Source organism: Silene latifolia, chromosome 9 (assembly GCF_048544455.1).
Source record: "Silene latifolia isolate original U9 population chromosome 9, ASM4854445v1, whole genome shotgun sequence".
Lineage (NCBI taxonomy): Eukaryota > Viridiplantae > Streptophyta > Magnoliopsida > Caryophyllales > Caryophyllaceae > Silene > Silene latifolia.
In genome coordinates this window covers 222,340,235-222,355,347 of record NC_133534.1, presented here as the reverse complement: position 1 = coordinate 222,355,347, position 15,113 = coordinate 222,340,235, and the positions used below count along the sequence as shown (strand labels likewise).

Below are 15,113 nucleotides of genomic sequence, written 5' to 3'. Positions count from 1 at the left end.
TTTTGTTGGTTGAGTGATGAATTAATTAATGATATTTGAAGTTTAAGAAATCCAGATAAGTGGAGGTAAGAAGAAGAGAGTGAGGATACTTATATAGTATTAGTGAGATTGTGAGATTGATATTTTGGGAAGAATACTACTTCACCGAGATGTTAATTATTTGTGGTTTTTAAAATTTGTGATCTCATATTTTCTCTTTTACATTTATTTTTATCTACATATTTTCTTCCTCTTAAAAACTCCTCAACAACGAAAGTAGAACATAATAGTGAATAAGAGGGAGTATTATGTATTAGGTGTATTCAATATAAGCACATAAAATGAGGGGAAATAATAATTGGAACACAATAAAATAGGGACAAGCACAAGTTTTAGAGGTATTTGGTTGGAGCTTTTAGAATGAATTCAATCTATTCTAAGGTTTGGTTGGAGGTTTTTGAATGGAATTAGATAGCTAATGGATTCTAACTCTATTCCAACCCCTTTGAATCTCATACCAATGTTTTCACTCAAGTTTCTAACTCCATTCAATATTATTATTACCTCTATATTCATTCCGGGTCGAATCAAACATTCATGAACAAGTATGGGGTTTTAACTTCATACCACTATGGTATCAGAATCTATTCCATACCATTCCAATACTTCGAACCAAATGATCCCTTAGTGACGTGAAATAAAGGCAAATAATTTGACGTGACATAATTTTAAAAATATAAATTCTTGTTTAAAATGAACGATGAGTCTTCCTTGTGACGAGAATATCCGTCAAGCTTGTGACGGATTAAATACTATTCATATGGGTAGATAAGACAAAACAGATCATTACTCCCTAGACACTCTACTTTTCAACAATCTATTAAATTACGTGTTTGGTAAATGACATATTGAAATAGTAGATTGAGCTTCAATCTACTGTTTTCCAATATGCTGCTCGGGCCTGCTCCCCCAACATATTCACTTTAGTAGATTATAAAAAATGAATTTGTCTATAATTTGCACATGTATACAACAATGTATTAACCTAAACCCGTTAATTATTAAACACTTCTACTAAATATGCTAATAGTAATATACTAGTCAAACATGTCAATCAAATCTGTCATTTGTAATCTGTTTGACCAATCTGTTTCTCCTAATTATAATCTGTTGAATACCAAACAAGCCCTTTGTCTTATCTACTCCACATGAGTAGTATTTGGTCCGTCGCAAGCTTTCGATGGATATGTCCGTCACAGATGAGAATTTGTGTAAAATGAATATCCCACTTATAATTAATACTTGTTAAATACTCCCTCCTATTCTCTAACATCTTCCACATTTCCTAAAACGACAAATTCACATAGATTTTCCACTTTCCTTATTTATCTATCTTTTGTGGTTATAATATCTTATGACCCCACATTCTCTCTCTTATTTTCATTTAAATCCACATATCATCCTCCCACTAAATTCTACCCAAAAACAATTGTGGAAGAACATAGAGAATATGAGGGAGTATTAGTATTACTCATGGCAAATGAATATAAATATAAAGAATAAGAAAAAGTTTGTTTTATTTATCTAAATAATTTTATGTAGTTATATATTTCATTCGTTTTAGGGTAGAGTAACTAATCTTTATTTTGTTATTTTAAAATTTACAGCCCACTTAATATTTATTGTTTGTATTTTTTACAAAAAAAAAATCAACAAGTACTTGGTTAATACGGAGTATTTGATTTGTAGAGATGATTATTTATTTTAACTATTTATCGAATGTATAAATCTACAATACTTCATCTTAGGAAAGCCAATTAATTATCGAATGCATATCTTAAATGGACTAATGTCCTACGGAGTATTTATTTATTTTGATAACACTTAAGATAAAAAATTTTAAATTTAAACTAAATTGAACTCTCTAACCAGAACCGAATAAAATGGAAGTAAAATTAAGTGTTGTTGACATTTTATTTATTGTAGGTCAAATACTTCAAAGTGGGACAATGCGGATCTGGACTTTCATGCTTTGGTAAAATATGTGGTTGATGAGAAATGCTAAAGGGGGCCACCTTTTCAACTTGATCAAATAATAATACGCTTTCCTTGTACGTGGAGTTCAATGACTCGTAATATTGATATCACACACGTCTTGATGCGTCCGCAACGTGATGTCATCTTTATATTAGCCGCCGGACATTAAACACATTGTAAAACTGAAAAGTGAACATGTTTTTGTATCGCAAATTTTTTTTAGACGGTCAATTTCGGTTTTATAATCATTTTATACAATAATAATAACATCAGAGCCTTAATCCCAAAATAACTTGGAGTCGGTTGACATGAATCATCCTTTATAATCAAATTTAATTACAATGATTCAGTTAGTGTTGTTACAACTTAATGCTTATACTAATTTGTTTTTTTTTTTAAAATGGTCACATTTGCATATAAAATGGTTTCAAGACCCTATTTTATTGTTTCAGACCAAAATGGTTCATCTGAAGGGGGATCGAGTGACCGACTCGTTTTGCATTCCTAGTTGGTCTCCTGGCAAGGGTAAAGTCGTGTCCCCTAAATCAAAGTAAACCTAGGTCACTACTAACTAATAGTCAGCGGTAAGTAGGGTATCGAATCTACGAGGAGGCGGTAATATTCAGTTTGTTAATATTTAAAGTGTCTTAAAGTAACCGTTTTCTTGAAGGTTTGGTTTGGTTGATTTCTGAACACTAATTGCAATAAAGTAAAGGTTGTAAACAATAATATTACAAAGTGTAGGGAGCGGGTTCACTAGGTCAATTATCCGGGGGTGTATTTTAATCAATTGGAAGGTCAATCGAATTACCTAACGTCACAAGATCGGTCGATTCAATTATGCCCTTTAAATTCAGTTTAACATGCAAACGCTATAATTAAACTTTCCCTATCTGATTATCGCAGCCTATATTAATTCTAACCTGGTCGGTGAAAGTACTAATTCACTAGACTAATTATAATTCCAGGCCTAAATCAAATAATTAGAAGAAGAACAATAATCAACAGATAATTCATGCGATGTTACTAACAATTAAACCATTAATTCCCTTCTAAACAACCTAGATCCCCTTTACCCTAGATAAGGTGATTAGCTACTCATGACAAGATACTTAACAACAATGATAATAATAGGAGACATAACTAAAAGCATGTAAGAAGAATAATTAAGCAATAGAATAAACTAGATAATATAATAATTGAAGAAAGATTAAAGTACCGTAGCAAATGATTGTAGAACGAATTATAGATCCGAAATAACAATAGCCGACTAAACTTAGCAGTTTTAGGAGTTCTAAAGGTAAATAAGACGTAACCTAAAAACATAATACGAGCTTAGTATATATTATACAAATTAGACGACTTTTAAGGAAATATCGGAAAAGTCTTCAACGAATTAGGTTACTCGATCGAGTACAGTAGTATACTCGATCGAGTACATGTCCACTCGATCGAGTACATGCCAACTCGATCGAGTATGCACACTACTTCTCAGCTTTCTTTCGTGCAATCTTCACGTAACACCCCAATTATCCGGCCAAGATAATTGAAGCATTACCATATCAGTTTCCCGAGGTAGTGTTTCAAAACTTCAATAAAAGAACCTTTTATTAATGTAATATTTAATGATTTACATAAACGTAAACAAATGAATAAAAGTACAACTCATGACATCTATACTCTTCTAGCTAACTAGACTCGTCTCGTGACTCATTAAACTCGTCCCGTCTCCCATGTGCTATCCAAACAACCTGTACTTAACCTGCTCCCCATATGATCAGAAATATCATATGGATTGACACCGGCCACCCCGGAAATAGGTGACAATTACACAGACACAACAAACGTCAGTTTCATGCATTAAATAAATAAAGTGTGACACGACTCGAGTGTGTGAGCATACAACATGACTATGATATGAATAAACCACTATCAAACAACCACCACTATGGTACCGGGACACGGCCAGACATACCGACAACCACACTGGTACCGGGACACGCCCAGAGATACCGATAACCACAAACAGGTACCGGGACACGCCCAGATGTACTGGGTCCGGAAGCCAACCGGATCCCCTGCCAGACGTCGTGTCTCAACCACACGAGTCCCAACGTGACTCAAGCCATTAATGTGCACATCCCTCTTGGAGTGGGAAGCTCCAAGAGGCGACTTAAGCTTAAAACGGTCTCCCAACCGTCTTACGTCTCCAAATAACAACAACAACAACAACAAATCCTCCAATATATACGATCATTGACACGGCTGTCGTAACCCTATCAAAAATAAAACCAACTGGCTCTAACTTATGCAGCAGCGGTAAGCCGGGTATCGTATCCATAGGGAGGCGGTCACTATCTACTCGTTATTCTAGTCTGTCTAAGGTCACAAAACAAGGGGTTTGAGTTGTTTAACTAAACTAAAGCAATAAAAGTTAAAAAGGCAAGAGCGAAAAGGATCAAGATAAAAAAAAGAGAAAAAGATGCCAGGATGTCGGTTCACCATGATATCGCACAAATTAGCTAAAGGTAGGTCAGTTGGTCTGATGTGAGAAGGGTAGTGGAAAGGTCCTCTCGGTCCGCTATCCGCCCTAAAATACTACTAACTTAGCTTTCACCCTCATTAGTGTAGTCTATTGTCCATAACAGGTCTATTCATTCCAATCTCTCGATCTAGGTCTGAATTTAACCGGATTAATTGATTCAGTTGCATGCATTCAACCTAACAATTACAGTTATATTGATATCAAAAAATTCTCACAACAAAACCTCCTAATCAATTAAAGCATCATCGATTTACTATCATGGCTCCCCTAATCCTAGCATTAAGGGATTAGCTACACATAATAACTAACAAAACAATAACGAAAGGTAAAGCAAGAACAAACATGATAAAAGATATAAGCAAAAGAGGGGAAAGCTCAAATAGAAAGAGAGTAAGAGAAAGGTTACATAAAACAAGATCCAGAAAGGTAAAGAGCAACGTCAAGCAGTATTCAAGGCAAAGGTAAAGTGATATGAAAAAAGATGCTTAAAGGTAAATACGTCTCTCCTATTTATAGGAGAGATAATTATTAAACCTAAGATACGACATTAAGATATTAATCTCACGTCAAATAGCAAGTTACTCGATCGAGCACTTTGGAACTGCTCGATCGAACAACATCTAGCGAAAACCTCTCGATCGAGTGAAAATACTACTCGATCGAGGACCTCCAATTTAGCACCTCTCGATCGAACACAATAAGAATTCGATCGAGGTCTCCTTAATAGCCAAACTGCTCGATCAAATAGACTAGGTCAGTAAAAGTCTTCGATCGAGTCATTCTCCACTTAGCCAGCTCATTTGAACGTTGAATTGCTTCCGAGATGACTTCACGCATTGATATAGTGTTCAAATGAACCAATTTTCCTCTCTATTTTCATGTTTTCCGACTCAATTTGAGTCGGTTTTGTGCGTCTTGCATTGCATTTTTTGGCCCGATTCCCTAGTCTATGATATTATGCCCGTCTTCCAGGTTTTGGAGCGTAAATGGAATAATCGGAGCAAGCGAGACCATTGGATAGACATAGCATGAAGAAGGAGGAAGAAATGCTGAGGGGAACTCCCAGCCGGTAGGCCGACAGCCGGTCAACCGGCTTGGACTACCCATATACTTGGCATGTCAATTTTTGGATGGAAGTTACAGAGAACTCCCAGCCGGGCAGGCCACCGGCAGCCGGCTTGGAGTACATCAAGAAGGAGGAAAAGGAAGAAGTTCCAGAGAACTCCCAGCTGTGCAGGCCACCGGCAGCCGGCTGGGAGAACACGGAGAAGCAAGGAAATTGAAGAAGTTACAGCGAACTCCCAGCCGGGCAGACCAACGGCAGCCGGTCGGCCGACTGGGAGTGCAGGCCAATCACAAAGTCAACATGAGAAGAAGAAAAAGTCAAATGCACTCCCAGCCGGTGGATCACCGGCAGCCGTTCCACCGGCCGGGGGCACCTGATGATATTTTCCAACTCATTTCTTCCAACAAACTCCCAGCCGGGCATTGCACCGGCAGCCGGCCGGCCGGCTGGGAGCCCCTTTTCCGCATTGTACCCCTACTTTGTAATTTCCACCCTAATTGTATGCAACCTATAAATACCCCTTCCCTTAATCATTTTAGACACACAACCCTAGATTTCAGAAATTCCCTAAGTTTATGCAAGATTTATTAAGCAAAGTACTAATCTTCCCTTAATTAGACCTTAATTACTTACTTAATTAATATAGATCTACTTAGTTCCAATTGTTTACATTTGGTTATCGAGTTGTATTTTGGTGATATTGAAGAAATTCTTCCTTAATTCAATCAAAGTAGCATCTTTCCTTATTGTTGGTATAATTCTCTTCTTATTTACTTTGTTTAATCAATAGTTTACATTTCAATTCCTCATTTTACCATTGTTGTAATTTGCACCATGCTTTATATTATGTCTATTTGTCTTTCTCCAATTGTTTGCACTTTTCTTTTGAATATGTGTGAGTAGTGACCCCCTAGGGTTTAGGGGGATTATAAGTAGGAATTAAGGGTATGATTGGGTGATTTATAGTTGGGTCTTGGGTGAGTTGCTTAGTCCTCTTTTGCATGTATATAAGGTGTTTGATGAATTGTGTGAGTGAAAGCTCTTACCTTTCTTCATTGTTTGCTTAAATCCTTTATACATGAAAGTTTGTAGAGGGTTTTGATAGTATGCTTAAGAGAAGATTGAATGCTTAATGGAAGTTATGTGTCATCTTTAGGGAGGCCAAAATGTTGAGCCTTTTCCTTGACTAGTCTTTACCCTTAACCAATTTTTCTCCCATGTTTACCTTTACCCATTTAGATGAACCCGAAAACTCTAGTCTTTAAATCAATCGTTTACACATCTAGACAATTACTCGTTTTAGTTTAATTTTAGTTGTTAGTTTTGAATCAACCTCTCTTATTTTCCGACTAAACTTGACTCGCATCAAATTGAGTATTAACCCCGCCATCTTTGTGGTTCGACCCGCTTTATACTACTTAAATTGGGTTTATAAATTTTGTTGATGATAAGGAATGACGGCAATATTTTCTACTCATCAAATGGCGCCGTTGCCGGGGAGGGCGTTAGGCTATACTTAGTTTGTTAAGAGTCCTAGCTTTAGTTTTATCTCACTTGCTAGTTTGCTTTAGTAGTTGTGTGTTTCATTGTAGAGTGTGTGATTTCTTGCCCCCCCTAGTGTGTAAAGACACTAGGAGACTAACGGTTTGTCGAGTGCATGCCTAGGAGGAACCATCAAGCTCTACTCTTCAACTCCGACCGCGAAAGGCTTTTTAGGACCTTGAGGACAAGGACTCTTGATAGAGTTAGGAACCCTCCTCAAGCAAACATAGACCAACCAAACCCACACATCCTACCAATCATTGACACCACAACCCCACTACAATCAAACGACACAATTGAGACTTCAATAGAAAACCCATTTCACAACATTCAAATTCCAACTCCACCTCAATCATCACCGCCACAAGTACCTCCAATGGCTTTACGTGATCACAATCGCCCTAACCATAATGATGCTTGTAATCCCATTAACTTCGGCACCTTGTCTCCCAACAACTTTGAGATGCACCCCGCCCAAGTGGGATTGATTGAAAAAGACTTGTTCGGAGGGCACATTGAAGAAGATGCTCATGCTCATCTACGAAAGTTCAAGAGAAAAGTTGCTATGATGAAAAAGAACGGGGTATCCGAAGACACTCTAAGGATGATGTTGTTCCCCTTCTCCTTGACGGGTAAGGCGGACCGATGGTTAAATATTCACCCTCTAGACACATTCACAACATAGGACGCCTTAGCCAAGGCATTCATGGCCAAATACTATCCATTATTCAAGACCGTCATGCTTCGAAATAAAATCCACAGTTTCCAACAAGAAGATGGGGAATCCTTGGGTGAAGCATGGGATAGATATCAAGACCTTATCGCTAGTTGTCCTCACCACGGGATTCCGGAGTGGTATATCACCCAAACCTTCTTCCAAACCTTGTCGCCTAGAACTAAAGAAATGGTGAATGCCTCCGCGGGAGGGGGATTTGACCATTTGGGTGATGAGGAAGGGACGACACTAATTAAGAAGATGGTGGACTCGGAGGCCAACTATGGATCAAGGGGAAATATGCTTAGGAGGAATGGCCGATATCCTAAGGAGAACTCATCTAGTTAAAATGCCGAGACAAATGCAAAGCTTGATATTCTCCCCAAGCAACTCGAGAAATTGCAAAGGAATCAAGTTCATCAAGCCACAACCTCACATGGTCCACCCATGGAGGAGGTAGTCCAAGTTTCATCTTGTGAGCTATGTGGGGGAAATGGTCACACTTTTGACATGTGTGCCAATAACTATAATGTGGGGTATGAGGAAAATGTCCAAGATGTTAATGCCTTCCAAAGCTATAACAACAATACAAGACCACCACGACCACCCTACAACAATCCCAATGTCTATAACCCAAACACAAACTACTACCATCCGGGTTTGAAGAACCACCCCAACTTTCGCAACAAGAGCACCAATGTGCAAAACCCACAACACCTTCAACCACAAGCCCCAAATACCAATCCACCCGGGGTTTTCTCAACCTAGAGGTGGATATCAATATCCTAATCAAAGAAACACCGGAAACACCAACCAAAACTTTGGGAGCCAACCTCAAGGTTACCAAGATTTTTGAGGCAATCAAAACACCCAAGGGTTCTATCAAGGGAACCAAATGAATCAAGCTAATCAAGGATTTGGGCAAGGGTATGCTCAAGGGTTTCAAGATCAAGGTCAAGGACCAAACTTCAACAACAATGGCCCTAGAGGGAATTATCAAGGGGGCAAGGTCCCAACACTCGGAATGACTATGGGTTTCCTTTACCCCTAGCCAACCAACCTTATCAAGAACCCCAAGGTGACCCCTCTCAAATGAACTTATGAAGTTGGTGAAGAACATGAAAATGCAACATAGCCAAGACATGGCTAATTTCATGAAGGCTACTCAACAAGAAAATGATAACCAACGACTTTCCCACTAAAAGGAAATGAGGGAATTGGAGGCCCGATTGGCTTCTCATGCTCTTGCTAACCCTCATAGGCCACCCGGTGGTTTGTTAGCCCAAGGGCAAAGCTCAAAGGATGCCTCAACTAGCCACCAAGCTCATGCGGTGGTTTTGAGAAGTGGGATAGAGCTTGAAGACCACTACAAGCATCTTGAGATAGAACTTGATGCGGATCCCAAGAGAAAGCGGGTTGAAATGAATGGTGGAAGGGAAAGCCCACCGATGACACCATCGGCTCGGATGAGTGAAGCTAAGAAAGGGAAGAAAGCATGTCAAGAATCTTCAAGCAGGAAAACACAAGTGGAAAGGGATATTAACGGTTTGGTTGAGGATTTACCTTATGAAGAAGAAAGAGGTGAAGATGCTACCGAGGTGGTACTCCTACAACCCACCACTAAGGTAACAAAGAATGCAAATCCCCCAAAGGTATCTCCCAATTCTCAACTTATTTCTCATATTCCATACCCCTCAAGAGCCATAAAGAGTAGGGAAAGCTTCAAGTATGCCAAGTTTTGTGACATGCTTGAGAAACTTGAAGTAAGCTTACCCTTTACGGAAGTGATTTTGAACATGCCAACTTACTCAAAATTTTTAAAATATATCTTGACTAAGAAGAGGGTCTTGGGTGACCAAGAGATAGTGGCAATGGAAGAGGCATGTAGTGCTCATATCCTTAACAAGATGCCGACTAAAATTGGAGACCCGGGAAGCTTTTTAATTCCTTGTATAGTTGGTGGTGTTCCTATATCAAGAGCTCTTTGTGACTTGGGAGCAAGTGTGAGTGTCATTCCTTTAAAAGTTGCAAAGAAAATTGGCATTCATAGTCTTGCTCCTACTACCATGACCCTCCAATTGGCGGATAGGTCCATCAAGCGCCCTTTGGGAGTGCTTGAAGACATACCTGTCAAAGTAGGGAAGTATTTAATCTCGACCGACTTTGTTGTCCTTGACATCCCGGAGGATAGCCACACCCCCATTATCCTAGGTAGGCCTTTCTTGGCTACCGGAGGAGTACTTATTGATGTGAGAAATGGGCGGCTTACCTTCCGGATTGAGGGTGACAATGTCGAGTTTAATCTTCCAAATTTGATGAAAGGACCCAAGGTTGAAAGAGTAAGCACTATTGAAGTGATTGATGAAGTAGTTCATGCGGTGGCTAGAGAAGAGGAAGAGATGGAAGAGGTCTTCCAAATCTCTCTACATGATGAGGAAATGAAAGAAGATCATGATGTGGATGGTGAGCTTTTGAAGAAGGTGGAGGGCCTTCTCCCTCCAAAGGTACAACTCAAACCTCTACCTCCCTCACTCAAGTATGCCTTTCTTGGTGAGGGGGAGTCTTATCCCGTGATAATCAATGCCAACCTTAGTGAGTCTCAAGAACTAAAAATTTTGAAAGTCTTGAAAGCTCACAAAAGCTCACTAGGGTATAACATTGATGATATCAAGGGACTAAGTCCAAGCTTATGCATGCATAGAATCATTCTATAGGAGATAAGTAAACCCAAGGTTGATGGTCTTGGGCGAATAAACCCCAAGATGGCCGAGGTTGTGAAAAACGAAGTTTTAAAATTGCTTGAGGCCGGGATTATTGACCAAATCACCGATACCAAGTGGGTTAGTCCGGTCCATGTGGTACCCAAGAAAGGAGGGGTAACCATGGTGGAACAAGAAGACGGGACTCACCTACCTACTAGGCCGGTGACCGGGTGGCGAATGTGTATCGATTATAGGAGACTTAATGCCGCCACCCTTAAGGACCATTTCCCAATCCCCTTTATTGACCAAATGCTAGACAGGCTAGCCGGGCATGCTTATTATTGCTTTCTCGACGGATACTCCGGGTTTTTCCAAATCTCAATCCACCCGGAGGACCAAGAGAAGACAACTTTTACATGCCCCATAGGAGTATATGCATATCGTAGAATGCCATTCGGGTTGTGCAATGCACCCGGTACCTTTCAAAGGTGCATGATGGCCATCTTTTCGGACTTTCTTAAGAAAAGCATGGAAGTCTTCATGGACGACTTTAGTGTCCATAGAGACTCCTTTGATCATGGTCTAGTCAATTTGACTAATATGTTGAAGAGATTCATAAATTGGGAGAAATGCCATTTCATGGTAGAGGAAGGGATTGTGCTCGGTCACGTTGTCTCTAAAAGGGGTATTAAGGTCGATGGTGCTAAGGTTGCGGTAATAGAAAACTTATCACCTCCTTCCAATGTGAAGGGAATGAGGAGCTTTCTAGGCCATGCCGGGTTTTATAGGCGTTTCATAAAGGATTTTTCAAAGATAGAAAAACCATTGACCTCACTACTCCTCAAAGATATGCCTTTTGTATTTGATGAACCTTGTCTTGAGTCTTTCAATAGGTTGAAGGAAGCATTGGTTACGGCTCCAATAATTCGGCCACTGGATTGGAACCTCCCTTTCGAGATTATGTGCGATGCGTCGGACTTTGTGGTGGGCGCGGTATTAGGCCAAGTGGTTGACAAGAAACACCATGTCATCTACTACACTAGCGAGACTCTTAACCAAATGCAATGCAATTATTCAACAACCGAAAACGAGATGTTGGACATTGTGCATGCCATTGAGAAGTTCCGGCAATACTTGGTTGGCTCCAAGGTGGTGGTTTACACCGATCACACCGCCTTGAGACAACTCATGGTGAAAAAGGATGCCAAACCGAGGCTCTTGAGGTGGGTTTTATTACTTCAAGAGTTCGATTTGGAGATCAAGGACAAGACTGACTCAGAAAATGTTGTTGCCGACCACTTATCAAGATTGACCATTGAAGAACATGGAATTCAAGACAAGCGTGGACCGATTAATGAATGGCTAAGGGAAGATAGCCTTATGGAAGTTAGCACCAAAACTCCTTGGTTCGCGGATCTTGTTAACTATTTGGTAAATGGGTTCATTCCAGATGACTTTGAACCAAGAGAAAGGAGAAAGTTGAGACATGATGCCAAGCGGTACTTTTGGAATGACCCCCACTTATTCCGTAAGTGTGGGGATGGGATGTTCCAGAGATGCGTGTCTCGGGAGGAGGGCATGAAAATTGTTGATAGAGTGCACAATTCAGCCTATGGAGGACACTTGGCCACCTCAAGAACCATTGCCAAGATCCTCCAAGGCAGATTTTATTGGCCCTCCATGTTCAAGGACATCCATTACTTGGTGAAATCGTGTGATGCGTGCCAACGCACCGGGAATATTGGAAAGAGGAATGAGATGCCCCTCACAAACATATTGGAGATTGAGCTCTTTGATTGTTGGGGCATAGACTTTATGGGTCCATTTCCCAACTCTTGTGGAAACGAGTACATATTGGTGGTGGTGGACTATGTGTCCAAATGGATTGAAGAGGTAGCCTCTCCTACCAATGATAGCAAGGTCATCATAAAACTTTTCAAGGGAACAATTTTTCCAAGGTTCGGGACCCCGAGAGGTGTTATAAGTGATGGTGGATCCCACTTCCGCAAGAGCACCTTCAAAACATTGCTAGAGTCACATGAAGTGCGGCATAAGACCGCCCTTGCCTACCACCCTCAAACTAGTGGTCAAGTGGAGGTTTCTAACCGCCAAATCAAAGCTATCTTGAAAAAGGTGACTAGCAAGAGCCGAAAGGATTGGTCCCAAAAGCTCCCGGATGTGTTATGGGCGTTAAGAACCGCATACAAGACACCTCTTGGCACCACACCCTACAAGCTTGTGTACGGGAAAGCATGTCATTTGCCCGTTGAGCTAGAGCACAAGGCTTGGCGGGCTCTCAAAGAAATGAATTTTGACTTTGATGCCGCCGGAGAAGTGCGATTTCTCCAAATGAATGAGCTTGAAGAATTGAGGTTGGAGGCTTATGAGAGCTCCAAAATTTACAAGGACCAAATGAAGAAATGGCATGATGCCAAGATCATGAAAAAAGATATAAGCGTGGGAGACCTTGTTCTCCTTTTCAATTCCAAAGTTAAGGTGTTCCTGGGCAAGCTTAGATCGAGGTGGTCGGGACCCTTCAAGGTGATGAAAATATTTCCTTACGGTGCCTTTGAACTTTGGAGTGAGGAAGGTGGAACCTTTAGGGTCAATGGGCAATGAGTCAAGCGTTACTATGAAGGAGATAACAAAGGTCCTATTGGAGTTCTCTACCTCGAGGAACCCCTTCCCGAGGAGGAGACAAGTTGAAATTTTTGAACAATGATTTGGTTTGGTGAAGTTCCTCAAGAACCACCACTTATATATAGCATGCATTTAGATAGATAATGAGAATCTTGGGATAATTGTACTTGGCTATTTGATTGATGACGGAATGTCATCGTGAAGGAATTGGGATCTTGATGAAGAACAAGTGTATAAACTTCAATTGGCCTTTTCCCGACTTGATGATTCGGCTTAGAAAGACGAAAACACGCAAACCGAGGCCAATTGAAGAAGTGTATTGAAACTAGGGGCATTTTGGAGAAAATTTGAATAAGTGCACTCACAGCCGGGGTACCGCCAGCCGGCCCATGTATCGGCTGGGAGTTAGCTGTAACTTTTGGAAGAAATTTGAGAAAAGAAGGAGAGGTGTCTCCCAGCCGGCCGGCCGGCAGCCGGTCCACCGGCTGGGAGTACATATACCTGGCAAGTTGGTGCAAAAAGGGAAGAAAGGGGAGTGCCAGCCGGTCCACCGGCTGGGAGCACTCCAATGAGGAAAAAACGATGGAAAGTAAGGGAATGTAGCTCCCTGCCGGCAGGCCGGCAGCCGGCAGGGACTACAATTATGAATGAATGTGATTTGGGCTGAACTTCCAGCCGGGGTACCGGAAGCCGGTCCATAGACCGGCTGGGAGTTCGCTGAAGTTTTTGAAAAGTTCGAAAAATTCGAAAAATGGCTTGTACTCCCAGCCAGGGTACCGGCAGCCGGTCTTCAGACCGACTGGGAGTACTGATGTGAACATTATTTGCGCACATTTAGTCCCCTAATTGAGCCTATTTTGCATACTATTATAACATTCCATAGCCATTTTATCCGTCAAATGCTTTCTATTTTGCTTTCCTAGTACATTTCGTATGTTTTGTAGGTAAGGAGGTAATTAGGCGGAAATTCCCGTCTTCCGTGCATATTTGGAAGCTTTTTGATGATATTAGATGGACTAGTATGAAGAGGAGGCAAGAATGATGACCAAGGATGTAGGAATAAAGAGAATATAGAAGGATCATAGGGTTAAAAGCAAGGATGACGAGAAGGAAGGCATTGCATGAAGAAATTGTTCAAAAACCGAACCAAGGGTTGCTCCTTTGGCTATGAAAATATGCTAGATGGAATGACGTCGAAAAAACAAGTGATCTAGGCTTTTGAATCACTCCAATAGGAGTCCGGATGAGAAAATGACGCCCGTTTTACAATCCGAGGTCAAACAAAGAAGCTGTCCGCCAATCCGCTCGTCCCGAGACCCAATCCGTTCGTCTGCTACAGGAATCCGCTCGCCCACCCTCCAAATCCGATCGTCTTCCCTTCTTTTTATCCGAGCATCCCGTGCTTGAATCCGCTCGTCCTCTGCTCCAACAATCCGAGCGTCCCGACCCCTTGGCCGCTCGGATTCCCTTACAACAACTTTCGTTTTCTTCTTTCTCCATGAAAGATGCGCATATTTTTGAAAGACTAGCAAAAAGGAGACTAGCATCTCCTTTTGAGAGGAGCGATTCCCTACCCAACATTTAGCATTGTTATTTACTATTTTACCCTTACTTAACCTAATGATGCTCTACTATATATACCCCATTTGAAATAATCAAACAATGAAGTTTTCATTAGATTAATTCAATCCTTCTTTAGATTAGGTTAAGCTTTCATTAGGTGTAGATTAGAATAGATTACTCTTTAATCTTTCCACAAATCACACATTAATCTTTCCTTAATTATTGTTCAAGTTTATTATTCAAGTTTATTATTGGGTAATTGAAGATTATTGGGTTATTATTGGAGAATTGAAAACTCTTCATCAATCAATCAAGTTTCTTCTA

At 40.6% G+C, this 15,113-nt stretch overlaps 1 non-coding gene across 1 annotated transcript; it reads right to left on the bottom strand.

The window, feature by feature from the left end:
* Positions 1–7,908: 7,908 nt before the first annotated feature.
* On the bottom strand, positions 7,909–8,015 carry LOC141603409 (small nucleolar RNA R71). Its single transcript, XR_012525288.1, has one exon. It is a non-coding gene; the product is annotated as a small nucleolar RNA R71 (small nucleolar RNA).
* Between the last annotated feature and the right edge of the window lie 7,098 nt (positions 8,016–15,113).